Below are 12,718 nucleotides of genomic sequence, written 5' to 3'. Positions count from 1 at the left end.
CAAAGGTAACCTATTATATCTGAGAGAAAGAAAGGAGGGAGATGAACATAGTGTGTATCAATAGACATATTCGATTTATGGTGAAGCATCTTCCACTTCATTGAAAAGTGAGAGGGAAGGAGTAAGCTAAGGGGAAGGGAATACAGAAATTGTGAGGAAAAGGTGTAAAATAAGGGGAGGAACTTTAAGGTGGGGGAGGGATACTAAAAAGGGAGGGCTGTGAAAAGCAAGTGGTCTTCATAAGTTTAATACTGAGTAGGGGGGTACAAGGGAAGGAAAGGAGAAAAGCATAAGCAGGGGTTAACAAGATGGCAAGCAATATAGAATTAGTCATTCTAGCCATAAATGTGAATGGGGTAAACTCCCTCATAAAGAGGAAGCAGTTAGCAGACTGGATTAAAAGTCAGAATCCTACTATATGTTTTTTACAGGAAACACACCTGAAACAGGGTGATACATTCAAACTAAAAGTAAAAGGGGGGAGCAGAATCTACTATGCTTCAGGCAAAACCAAAAAAGCAGGGGTAGTCATCCTCATCTAAGATCAAGTAAAAACAAAAATTTATCTAATTAAAAGAGATAAGGAAGGGCATTATATCCTGCTAAAGGGTAACATCAATAATGAAGCAGTATCAATATTAAACATATATGCACCAAGTGGTGCAGCATCTAAATTCTTAAAAGAGAAATTAAGAGAGCTGCAAGAAGAAATAGACAGCAAAACTATAATAGTGGGAGATCTCAACCTTTTACTCTCAGAATTAGATAAATTAAACGACAGAATAAATAAGAAAGAAGTCAAAGAGGTAAATAGAATACTAGAAAAGTTTGATGTGATAGATCTTTGGCAAAAACTAAGTGGAGACAGAAAGGAGTATACTTTCTTCTCAGCAATCCATGGAACCTATACAAAAATTGATCATATACCAGGGCATAAAAACCTCAAAATCAAATGCAGTAAGGCAGAAATAGTAAATGCATCCTTTTCAGACCACAATGCAATCAAAATTACATTTAATAAAAAGCCAGGGGAAAATAGACCAAAAAATAATTGGAAACTAAATAATCTTATACTAAAGAATGATTGGGTAAAACAGCAAATCATAGACATAATTAATAATTTCACCCAAGAAAATGACAATAATGAGACATCATACCAAAATGTGTGGGATACAGCCAAAGCAGTAATAAGGGGAAGCTTTATATCTCTACAGGCCTACTTGCATAAAATAGAGAAAGAGAGGGCCAACGAATTGGGCTTACAACTAAAATTTCTAGAAAAGGAACAAATTAAAAACCCCCAGACAAACACAAAACTTGAAATTCTAAAAATAAAAGGTGAGATTAATAAAATTGAAAGTAAAAAAAAAACTGTTGAATTAATTAATAAAACTAAGAGTTGGTTCTATGAAAAAAAACCAACAAAATAGACAAACCCTTAGTAAACCTGATTAAAAAAAGGAATGAGAAAAAACAAATTGTTAGTCTTGAAAATGAAAAGGGAGAACTCACCACTAATGAAGAGGAAATTAGAACAATAGTTAGGAGCTACTTTGCTCAACTTTATGCCAATAAATTCGATAATTTAAATGAAATGGAAGAATACCTTCAAAAATATAGCTTGCCCAGATTAACAGAGGAAGAAGTAAGTAGTCTAAATAGTCCCATCTCAGAAAAAGAAATAGAACAAGCTATTAACCAACTCCCTAAGAAAAAATCCCCAGGACCAGATGGATTTACATGTGAATTCTACCAAACATTTAAAGAACAACTAACTCCAATGCTATATAAACTATTTGAAAAAATAGGGATTGAAGGAGTCCTACCAAATTCCTTTTATGACACAGACATGGTACTGATACCTAAACCAGGTAGATCAAAAACTAAGAAAACTATAGACCAATTTCCTTAATGGATATTGATGCTAAAATCTTAAATAAGATATTATCAAAAATACTCCAGAAAATCATCCCCAGGATAATACATTATGACCAAGTGGGATTTATACTAGGAATGCACGGCTGGTTTAATATTAGGAAAACTATTAGTATAATTGACCATATTAATAATCAAATTAATAAAAGACATATGATCATCTCAATAGATGCAGAAAAAGCATTTGATAAAATCCAACATCCATTCCTACTAAAAATGCTTGAGAGTATAGGAATAAATGGACTATTCCTTAAAATAATAACGAGGATATATTTAAAACTGTCAGTAAACATCATATGTAATGCCGATAAACTAGAACCTTTCCCTGTAAGATCAGGAGTGAAACAAGATTGCCCCCTATCACCACTACTATTCAATATAGCACTAGAAACGCTAGCCTCGGCAATAAGAGCCGAGAAAGAGATTCAAGGAATTAGAGTAGGTAATGAGGAAATCAAACTATCACTCTTTGCAGATGACATGATGGTATACTTAGAGAACCCAAAAGACTTGGCAAAAAAGCTATTAGAAATAATTCAGAACTTTAGCAAAGTTGCAGGATACAAAATAAATCCACATAAATCCTCAGCATTTTTATACATTACCAACACAATCCAACAGCAAGAGATACAAAGAGAAATTCGATTCAAAATAATGGTCAATATTATAAAATATTTGGGAATATATCTACCAAAAGAAAGTCAGGAATTATATGAGCAAAACTACAAAACACTTGCCACAAAAATAAAGTCAGATTTAAACAATTAGAAAGACATTCAGTGCTCTTGGATAGGCCAAGCGAATATCATTAAGATGACAATACTCCCTAAACTAATCTATTTATTTAGTGCTATACCAATCAGACTCCCAAGAAACTATTTTAATGACCTAGAAAAAATAACAACAGAATTTATATGGAACAACAAAAGGTCGAGAATTTCAAGGGAAATAATGAAAAAAAATTAAATGAAGGTGGTCTAGCTGTATCTGATTTAGAACTATATTATAAAGCAACAGTCACCAAAACCATTTGGTATTGGCTAAGAAATAGATTATTTGATCATTGGAATAGATTAGGTTCACAGGACAAAAGAGACAATAAGTATGGTAATCTAGTGTTTGACAAATCCAAAGATCCCAACTTTTGGGATAAGAATTCATTATTTCACAAAAACTGCTGGGAAAACTGGAAATTAGTATGGCAGAAACTAGGCATGGACCCGCATTTAACACCACATACTAAGATAAAATCAAAATGGGCCCAAGATTTAAGCATAAAGAATGAAATCATAAATAAATTGTAGGAATATGGGATGGTTTACCTCTCGTACTTGTGGAGGAGGAAAGAGTTTGTGTCCAAGGGAGAACTAGAGACCATTATTGATCATAAAATAGAACATTTTGATTACACCAAATAAAAAAGTTTCTGCACAAACAAAACTAATGTGTCAGGTTCTTACTAAGTGCTAATGAGATAATGAGATATTGGGTTTTTACTAAGTGCTAAGTTGGTACTTGACAATTTTCTAGTTCTGGCCTTTCCTGGGAGTTTGATTTGTGAATTCCTGGGGAAGAGCTTGCATGCTTGGGAGGAACAAGTTCATTGGTTGAAGTGGTTCTTCCCAGAAGCTCTTGCATTATCCCATGCCCATTCTCTGGGAGGATAAAGAGGGCAGCACTCCAGAGATAGAGAGAGTCTCTGCTTTAGACTAGGCTTGAGGCAGCTCTCTGCAGGAAGGGAAGTCAGCTCTCTACAGGAAGAAGAATCTGTCTGAGAGATTTGAGTTGACACAGGAGTTCTCCTCCCAGAGAGCAATCGGCATCTTCTGGAGACACAGCACGTTACATATTGGCGTCCACAACGTGAGGAAAGAACTTTTGCTTATCCTGACAAAGACTTATTCTGAGCCCTTCAGAGGAGCTAGACTGAACCATAGCAATTTGGCGCCTGAACAGGGACAGACACAATCCTGATTCCAGTGGAAAAGCCTCTGATCCAAATCTCAGTCTCTCTGACCCAGAACCGTGAGTAACAAGGAAACTTTGTTAAAGATTAAATGAACGTTCTAATAGATAAATAAGGAACTTAACTTGTTAAGGGCTAAACCAGCAATCCCTTATAGCTGAAATGGGGCAGATGTTAGCTAAAGACAATCCCTCGACCTCAGCCGACTCAGCCCCAGCCCCAGCGGCAGCCTCAGCTCCACCCCCATTCAGGAGTGGTACTATAGAGAATATAATTAAGATAATTGAGGAGCAGAGTTTACTTGTAACCTGGGTACAGATTGCTAAACTCTTGGCTGCATTAAGACTCACATCCCCTTGGTTCTTAGAGGAAGAAAAGATAGATGTAGATAAATGGAAGCTAGTGGGATTTGAAATGAAAGAATTTCATGCAAAAAATGGGCCTCGTTCAATTTCTGCAGAGGTATTTTATATCTTCAATAGATTTCAATTAGCCTTAAACTATAGAGCAAGTTGTAGGAGAAGGAAAAGTTTTAAAAATGAACAGAGGACGAAGTGTGAGGAAAAAGAGGAAAAATCAAGATCTTGCCCAAGAGCAAGAGGATTTAAATGAGGAATTAGGGTGTGATGACTCTAATTCTCTTGAAGAAGCTTCAACCCCGCCCAGAGAGCAGATTATTGACGGGCCCACATCAACTCCACCTTCAGAGGTGGAGGAAGGAGGAGGGGAAGAGGCAGAAACACAAACAAAATTGCCTGTGAAGTAGCCTAAGCCTATGACAAGATTAGAAAAAACATTGGTTAAAGCTAAGAGAGGACAGGATATAAGTGATTTTATACATGCATATTCTGTGATTGAAGAGATTGGCTCTGTAGGTCATAAAAGGAGAAGATATGCACCTTTAGATTTGAATAAAATTAAAGATTTGAAAAAAGGTTGTACCCTTTATGGGACTACATCAGCTTATGTTAAAATGTTATTAGATGGTTTGTCTTATGAAGTCCTAACCCCAAATGATTGGAAATCCATAGCAAGGACATGCCTGGAACCTGGAGAAAATTTGTTATGGCTTGTGGAGTTTCATGAATTATGTAAAATCCAAGTCAGATGCAATTTGGAAATAGGAGTTAACACAAAATTCACTTTTGAGCACCTAGCTGGTGAAAGTCAGTATGGAGAGAATTCAGAACAGATTAATTATACCATGACAATATATGAACAAATTGTTAAGGCTGCAATAAAAGCTTGGGGTATCCACCCTGGACAGAAAGATCGGGGAGAGGCTTTCACTAAAATAGAGCAAGGTCCCAATGAACCTTTTGCAGATTTTGTGGAAAGTTTGCAAACTGCTGTCAAAAGAACTATTGGAGAAAATGCATGATTTAACCATAAAGAGAGTAGTCTGGACTCCTTTTCAGTCCACTCAACAGAATGAATTATTTGCTATCATGCTAGCTCTTACTTATTACCCAGGAGATGTAAATATAATTACTGATTCAGTCTATTCAGTAGGTGTAGTACAAAGAATTGCCACAGCCCAAATAAAATTTGCAGCCTCTAATATTTATCAGCTCTTTAAGGAACTTCAAGAGCAAGTGAGAAAACATCCAGGCAAGATTTATATCTTGCATGTCCACTCACACCAGGTCCTATTTTTGATGGAAATTCAAAGGCAGATAGCCTTCTAACCATGTTAGCCAGTAGTCCTTTATTTCAGGAAGCATAAGAATCTCATTCTAAATATCATCAGGCTGCTCGAGCTTTACGTTTACAATTTGGAATCACAAGAGAGGAAGCTAGGAGCATAGTAAAAAACTGTACAGCTTGTCTTCCTTTCCACACTTCTACACTCCCTCCAGGAAAGAATCCTCGTAGTTTGAGACCCAATGAAATCTGGCAAATGGATGTGACCCACTATAAATCTTTTGGTCGTCTGTCTTTCATCCACGTGGTAGTAGATACCTTTTCAGGATTCACTTTTGCAGTGCCAATAGCAAAAGAGACAGCCCGAGTGGTCACTGAATTCCTTATCCAAGCATTTGCAATTATGGGTGTGCCACAAGAAATAAAAACAGATAATGGACCTGCATATAGTTCTAAACATTTTACACGCTTCTGTGTGCAGTATAAGATATTACACATTACTGGAATACCTTTTAATCCTCAAGATCAGGCAATAGTGGAGAGAAGAAACAGAGACATTAAGACACTCCTCCAAAAACAAAAGAAAGGGGGAGCCACAGGGAGCCCTAGGGAACTTCTAAATTTAGTTCTCTATACCATTAATTTTCTAATTTTTGACAAAGATGCACTGGCTCCGGCAGACAGGTTTTATAACCAACCAGAAGGGCAGTGTCTAGTGCCAGCAGCTCCACTGTCCTTAGATAATCGCCAGGTGATGTAGAGAGACCCAGAAAGTGGTGAATGGAAGGGACCAGATAGGTTAACTGTCTGGGGGAGAGGGTTTGCTTGTATTTCTTCAGATGGAGAAGGAATCAGATGGGTGCCAACTAGTTGTATTTGCCTTGTCCATCGGAAAGAGACAGAAAAAGAGAAAGACTTCAAAACAAAGGAGAAAATCTAAGAAACATCTGACACTGAAAGAGCATGGCTAATAAGAAGACTGTTAAAGAACTTTAAAAACCAGCAGGAATCATTGGATTTCCTAACACAAGATGAGACTAATGGACAATGGACTTATGGACATTTATAAATTCTCAATTTATGATTATTTGATCATGTTATTTGTTACATACTTCTAGCATGTATTATGTTACTATGTGTTTATGTAATCTATGTAATTATGTGTAATGCCTCCCATATTGATGGATTTATGTTTCAAGGTCACGACTACCCTATGTTCTAAATCAAAAGAAAGGGGGAGATGTTAGGTTCTTACTAAGTGCTAATGAGATAATGAGATACTGGGTTTTTACTAAGTGCTAAGTCGGTACTTGACAATTTTCTAGTTCCAGCCTTTCCTGGGAGTTTGACTTGTGAATTCCTGGGGAAGAGCTTGCATGCTTGGGAGGAGCAAGTTCATTAGTTGAAGTGGTTCTTCCCAGAAGCCCTTGCATTATCCCATGCCCATTCTCTGGGAGGATAAAGAGGGCAGCACTCCAGAGATAGAGAGTCTCTGCTCTAGACTAGGCTTGAGGCAGCTCTCTGCAGGAAGGGAAGTCAGCTCTCTACAGGAAGAAGAATCTATCTGAGAGATCTGAGTTGACACAGGAGTTCTCCTCCCAGAGAGCAATCGGCAGCTTCTGGAGACAACAGCACATTACACTAATGCAAACAACATTAGAAGGAAAGTAACAAATGGGGAAAACATTTTTACAGTTAAAGGTTCTGATAAAGGCCTCATCTCCAAAATATACAGAGAATTGACTTTAATTTATAAGAAATCAAGCCATTCTCCAATTGATAAATGGTCAAAGGATATGAACAATTTTCAGATGATGAAATTAAAACTATTTCCACTCATATGAAAGAGTGTTCCAAATCACTATTGATCAGAGAAATGCAAATTAAGACAACTCTGAGAAAGCACTACACACCTGTCAGATTGGCTAAGATAACAGGAACAAATAATGATGAATGTTGGAGGGGCTGTTGGAAAACTGGGACACTGATGCATTGTTGGTGGAGTTGTGAAAGAATCCAACCATTCTGGAGAGCAATCTGGAATTATGCCCAAAAAGTTATCAAAATGTGCATACCCTTTGACCCAGCCGTACTACTACTGGGCTTATATCCCAAAGAAACACTAAAAAAGGGAAAGGGACCTGTATGTGCCAAAATGTTTGTGGCAGCCCTTTTCATAGTGGCTAGAAACTGGAAAATGAATGGATGTCCATCAATTGGAGAATGCTTGGGTAAATTATGGTATATGAATGTTATGGAATATTATTGTTCTGTAAGAAATGATCAACAGGAGGAATACAGAGAGGCTTTGAGAGACTTACATCAACTGATGCTGAGTGAAACGGGCAGAACTAAGGGATCATTATACACTTCAACAATGATACTGTATGAGGATGTATTCTGATGGAAGTGGATATCTTCAACATAGAGAAGAGCTAATCCAATTTCAATTGATCAATGATGGATAGAATCAGCTACATCCAGAAAAGGAACACTGGGAAATGAGTGTAAAATGTGAACATTGTTTTTTTTTTTGTTTTGTTTTGTTTTGTTTTGTTTTGTTTTGTTTTGTTTCTCTTCCCAGATTATTTTTACCTTGCGAATACAATCTTTCCTTTGCAACAACAACAACAACAAAATTCAGTTCTGCACATATATATTGTACCTTGGATATACTATAAGATATTTAATATGTATGGGAATGTCTGCCATCTAGGGGACGGGGTGGAGGGAAGGAGGGGAAAAACTCGGAACAGAAGGGAGTACAAGGGATAATGTTGTAAAAATAAATAAATAAATAAAATTACCTATGCATATGTATTTTCAAAGAAAATGTTATAATTATAAAAACTAATAAAAAATTAAAACTACCAATATTAGGGGTTCAGATATACATAAAATAAGTGATAGTTGACTCTTTGATATCTTCAAATTCCATCTTTAAGCCACTATAGAAATTTTTATACTAGCCAAGATTTTGAAATTAAAATTTGCTATTTTATTATTACCTATTTACAAGCAAATATACCTCATTAAATGTTTATTACTAAATATTTATTAGTTTACAAATATCCAAATTTTTCTACATCCTTTCATGTATTACATCACACAGATTAAAAAAAAAGTTTTTGTCTAACAAGCATGTCTCAAGTATCACAATATAGGTTTAGAAATAACATACAATAATAAAATAAACAATGAATTTTGGATGATATTTATTTCATTTCAAAATTGCCATATAAAATAACTTTAAAATTATCAGATATGAAACAATTATATTCAATTAGAGATATAATAATAATGTAATGTTTAGCATGCGCCAGTCCTTGTGTGATACTTTACAATCATTTTTTTTTTTTTCTAACAACCACTCTGGGAGGTGGCTACCATTATTTTTTCTCTTTGTAAATCAGGAACTTTCTCGAGATTGTACAGTTAATACATTTCTGCAAATGGCAGAGAAGAGTGAGTTCACCATGGACTGGCTGGCTCTCCCACCTCATTATTGCCTTTTTGGATGATGCTTTGTGGTTGGTGTAGCTGATACCTAGATCTTCTCATTGGTGATAGTTCCAGGTGGCAGAGCAAAACAAATGCTGGCTGCCTATCCCCACCTCCCCTCACACACAGGCATACACACAAACATAGAACACTTCTGGGGCTAGAATAATTTACAGCTGCTGGGGCAGGCTGTGCAGGATGTCCTAAAGGGGCAAACTAAAAAAATATGCAGTGACATAGGGCCACTGGGTCCACTACAACTGGAGTAGTGTGATTACTATCACTATCAGATTGGACAGAATAATTCAAATTTCCCTAGAATTCTCCATCATTCTCTTTTCTTAACTCTATCTGAGATGAGATGGGTTTAACAGAGAGATATGGACCATAATGGCCTCCTTAGCAATCCCTACAACTGAGATATATTCATGACTCCAGTTAAAGGCAGAATGATTCAAAACTACTGATAAAACAAAAAACAAACAAACAAAAACCAAGCAAACCAAAAAAACAAAAACCCTGGAATGTTAAGTTAACAAGAAGTTGTAAATCATTTACCTTATATTTTTCTTTCACTTTCTTCATTCTGAGATGACTGCCAAACTAACTACTTTCACTGTTTAGAGCAATGGAAACTTAATCTTGTCAATTATTTAAAAAAAAAAAAAACTCTTAAAATTTAATTATCATTTTGCCTTAAAACAAATGCTATAGGGTGATATTCTAAAGTACTTAGATGTTTTATAAGGAAGAAAGTTCCTGGAATTACTCCAAAGTCTCAGGAGTTATCTCCTGAAATCTTTACTCCAAAGTCTGAGGAATTATCTCCTGAAATCTTAAAATAACTAGTTGCCAAACTCCTTAAATAATTATTCTCCAAACTTCCAGAATCTGCTAAGATAATTTTATTGGTTCTACAACTTTAATTATCTAATTTTATTTTTTATAGTTTTAACTTGGCCAGTATTGTAATAACAATATATATATATATATATATATATATATATATATATATATATATATATATATATATATATATATATATATATATATATATATATATATATCTTACAAGGCTTTTTTCTCTTTTCTTATAACCTAATTTCCCATGGAAAGCCTAAGATGGCAGTTAGACCTGCTTATTGGAATTTACTGAATTTCAACTATAAAAGTTCATTAATATTTTCCCGTGTTCTGACTAGAGCTTTAAAAGGTTTTTCTGATTGACTACATTTTAAATCTTTCAAGGTAACAGAATCTAACTCAACACATAAAACATGCTACCAACATTCTTCAATTTACAGAGACAAAGACAAATAACAATGTTTGTTTTTATAATTTTACTGATTTGCCTTGGGGCACAAAGGGGAAAAAAACACTGCCAGAGGCATGCACAGTCCTGAGGTGTGGAGAGAGACCAAATTAGAGATGCATACTAACCAAACATTGTTTTTGGGTGCTGAGGACTGAAAGAGGAGTGGTAAGTAAGAGTTCCCTGGCTTTTGGGAGCCAGAGCAAAGACAGAGTAGGCAAGAACTGTTGATTAAGTAGGGAAGAGGGGTACTGAAACATACCAAAAAATTCCCACAATAAAACAGCAAATTTAGAGATGGACAAAGACTACAGTAAATCCTGATCAGAGAGACCAGAGATAAATTAGAAACCTAAAGATCCCTTAAGTTTTCCTCACAAAGAAAGGTGAACTCAATCAAGAGTAAGCCAGGAATGGAGCAGAAACAAAGAACAGAGAACTCACAAAACAAGGGGTGGGGGGGAGGAGTCAAACTCCAAAGAAATAAATCTCCTATGGTGCTTAGTCCACTCCCCTTGGCATCAAAAAGTCTCTTTGGCCTTTTTCTATGTTCAGTCTCACTTCTGGGTAGCTAGTGTCAAATAAAGCAGGCTAGAGAGAGAAGAGCCAGGGATTAAGCAGTTTAACTCAGTTCAGAGTGAGGAAAACAATGTTTGAAAACAAAAGTTCACTGTCCTGAGAGGTCAGGCTTATCTTTTTCAGGAAAATACAGAGATTATGTACAAACTGTTCTGGATCAAAATATAAAAGTTTTTAGATCTTAAATTATTATTTCCATGGGAGGTTCATGAGTGGCTTTCCTGGGTCCTATAAGAAGAGTTCTTAAATTGATTGTCTTGAGTCTTGGGATCATGATTACTTTGTGAATATAGAACCAGAGTTCTGTGATGGGAACAGGAATACCAGGAAAAGGAATTGTGAGCATTGTTAAAGACATTATGAATGTTAGCTCTCAGGACCCTGGGAAAAAGCAGAATACTTTGCCAGGAGATGAAATCATCCAGACTACAAGGATTATTGTTTTGCCAAGCTCAGGGCACAGCCTGCTTGCTGAAATTTAGCTCTAGAAAACAGACTGTCTCCAAAACATTTTGACAAATAGATGAGTTGTAGCAAAGTGTTAGAAGCCTGGAAAGGTGGGGTGGGGATAGAGGTAAAGTAATAAATGACTTCAAATGCCAAGCAGGATTTTATATTGTTGCTGGAGGTGATGGGAGTCACAGGAATTGATTAAATAGAGTGATGAAAGTCTTTTAAGAAGATTAATTTGGAAATTTAGTAGAGGATAGAATAGAATTGGGAGAGACTTGAGGCAAGGAGACCAACCATCAGGTTCTTTCTTTTTGTTGTTGTTGGGGCAATTGGGATTAAGTGACTTGCTCAGGTTCACACAGCCAGGAAAAGTTAAATGTCTGAGGCCAGATTTGTACTCAGGTCCTCCCAAATTCAGGGCCAGTGCTCTATACCATCTAGCTGCTTCCCATTGCATTATTCAATATTCCAGGTGAAAGGTGAACAAGGTTTGTACAAGGGTAGTAGCAGAGCCCAAGAAGGGAAGGAGGCACTTGACGAAAATATTACAAAAATAAATTTGACAGAATTTGCCAATGGTTTGGATATAGGGTCAGGAAGGAGTTAAAATAAAGGGAGAAATGGAGGATGACCTCTAGGTTCTGAGTCTGGGAGACTGAGAATATTGTAGGGTCCTTGACAATAACAGAGAAATTTGAAAGAAAGGAAGGTTTGGAATAAAAAATTAGTTCAGTTTTTTACATTTTGAGTTTAAGATGTCTATAGGATGTATATTTGAGTTGTCTAGTAAATAGAGATACAAAGCTTTGATAATAAAAAGTTTTAATAGAGTAAAAAAAAAGAAAGAAAATCACCTGCATAGGTTGATAATAAAGTCCACGAAAAAGCTGATGAGATCACCAAGTAAAATGTAACAGAGAAAAAAGAAACAGACCCATAACAGAGCCCTATGGGATTCACCTGGTTAGAAGGCATGAACTGGATGAATATCTAACAAAGAAGAATGAAACAGAGTAATTATGTAGGAACAGAATTAAGAGAGAGACTTATCATCAAATCTAAATAGAAAAGAATATTTCATGAAACAGCATGATCATTAATGTGAAAGGTTACAGAAAGGCCAAGAAGGATGAGGATTAAGAAAAGTCTCTTAGATTTGGCAATTAAGAAATTGTTAGTAATCATAGAGAGAGTAGTGAAAGATGAGACCACAAAATAGACTGCAGAGAATTTAAACAAAAACAGAAAAATGGAAGTGGAGTTTAGTCAAAAGAAGGAAAACAGAGATGGTATTAAAGTTAGATGGAACCTTAGAAATCATCCACAAA

This window comes from Sminthopsis crassicaudata, chromosome 4 (assembly GCF_048593235.1).
Source record: "Sminthopsis crassicaudata isolate SCR6 chromosome 4, ASM4859323v1, whole genome shotgun sequence".
NCBI lineage: Eukaryota > Metazoa > Chordata > Mammalia > Dasyuromorphia > Dasyuridae > Sminthopsis > Sminthopsis crassicaudata.
Note: the sequence above shows the minus strand (reverse complement) of the source record.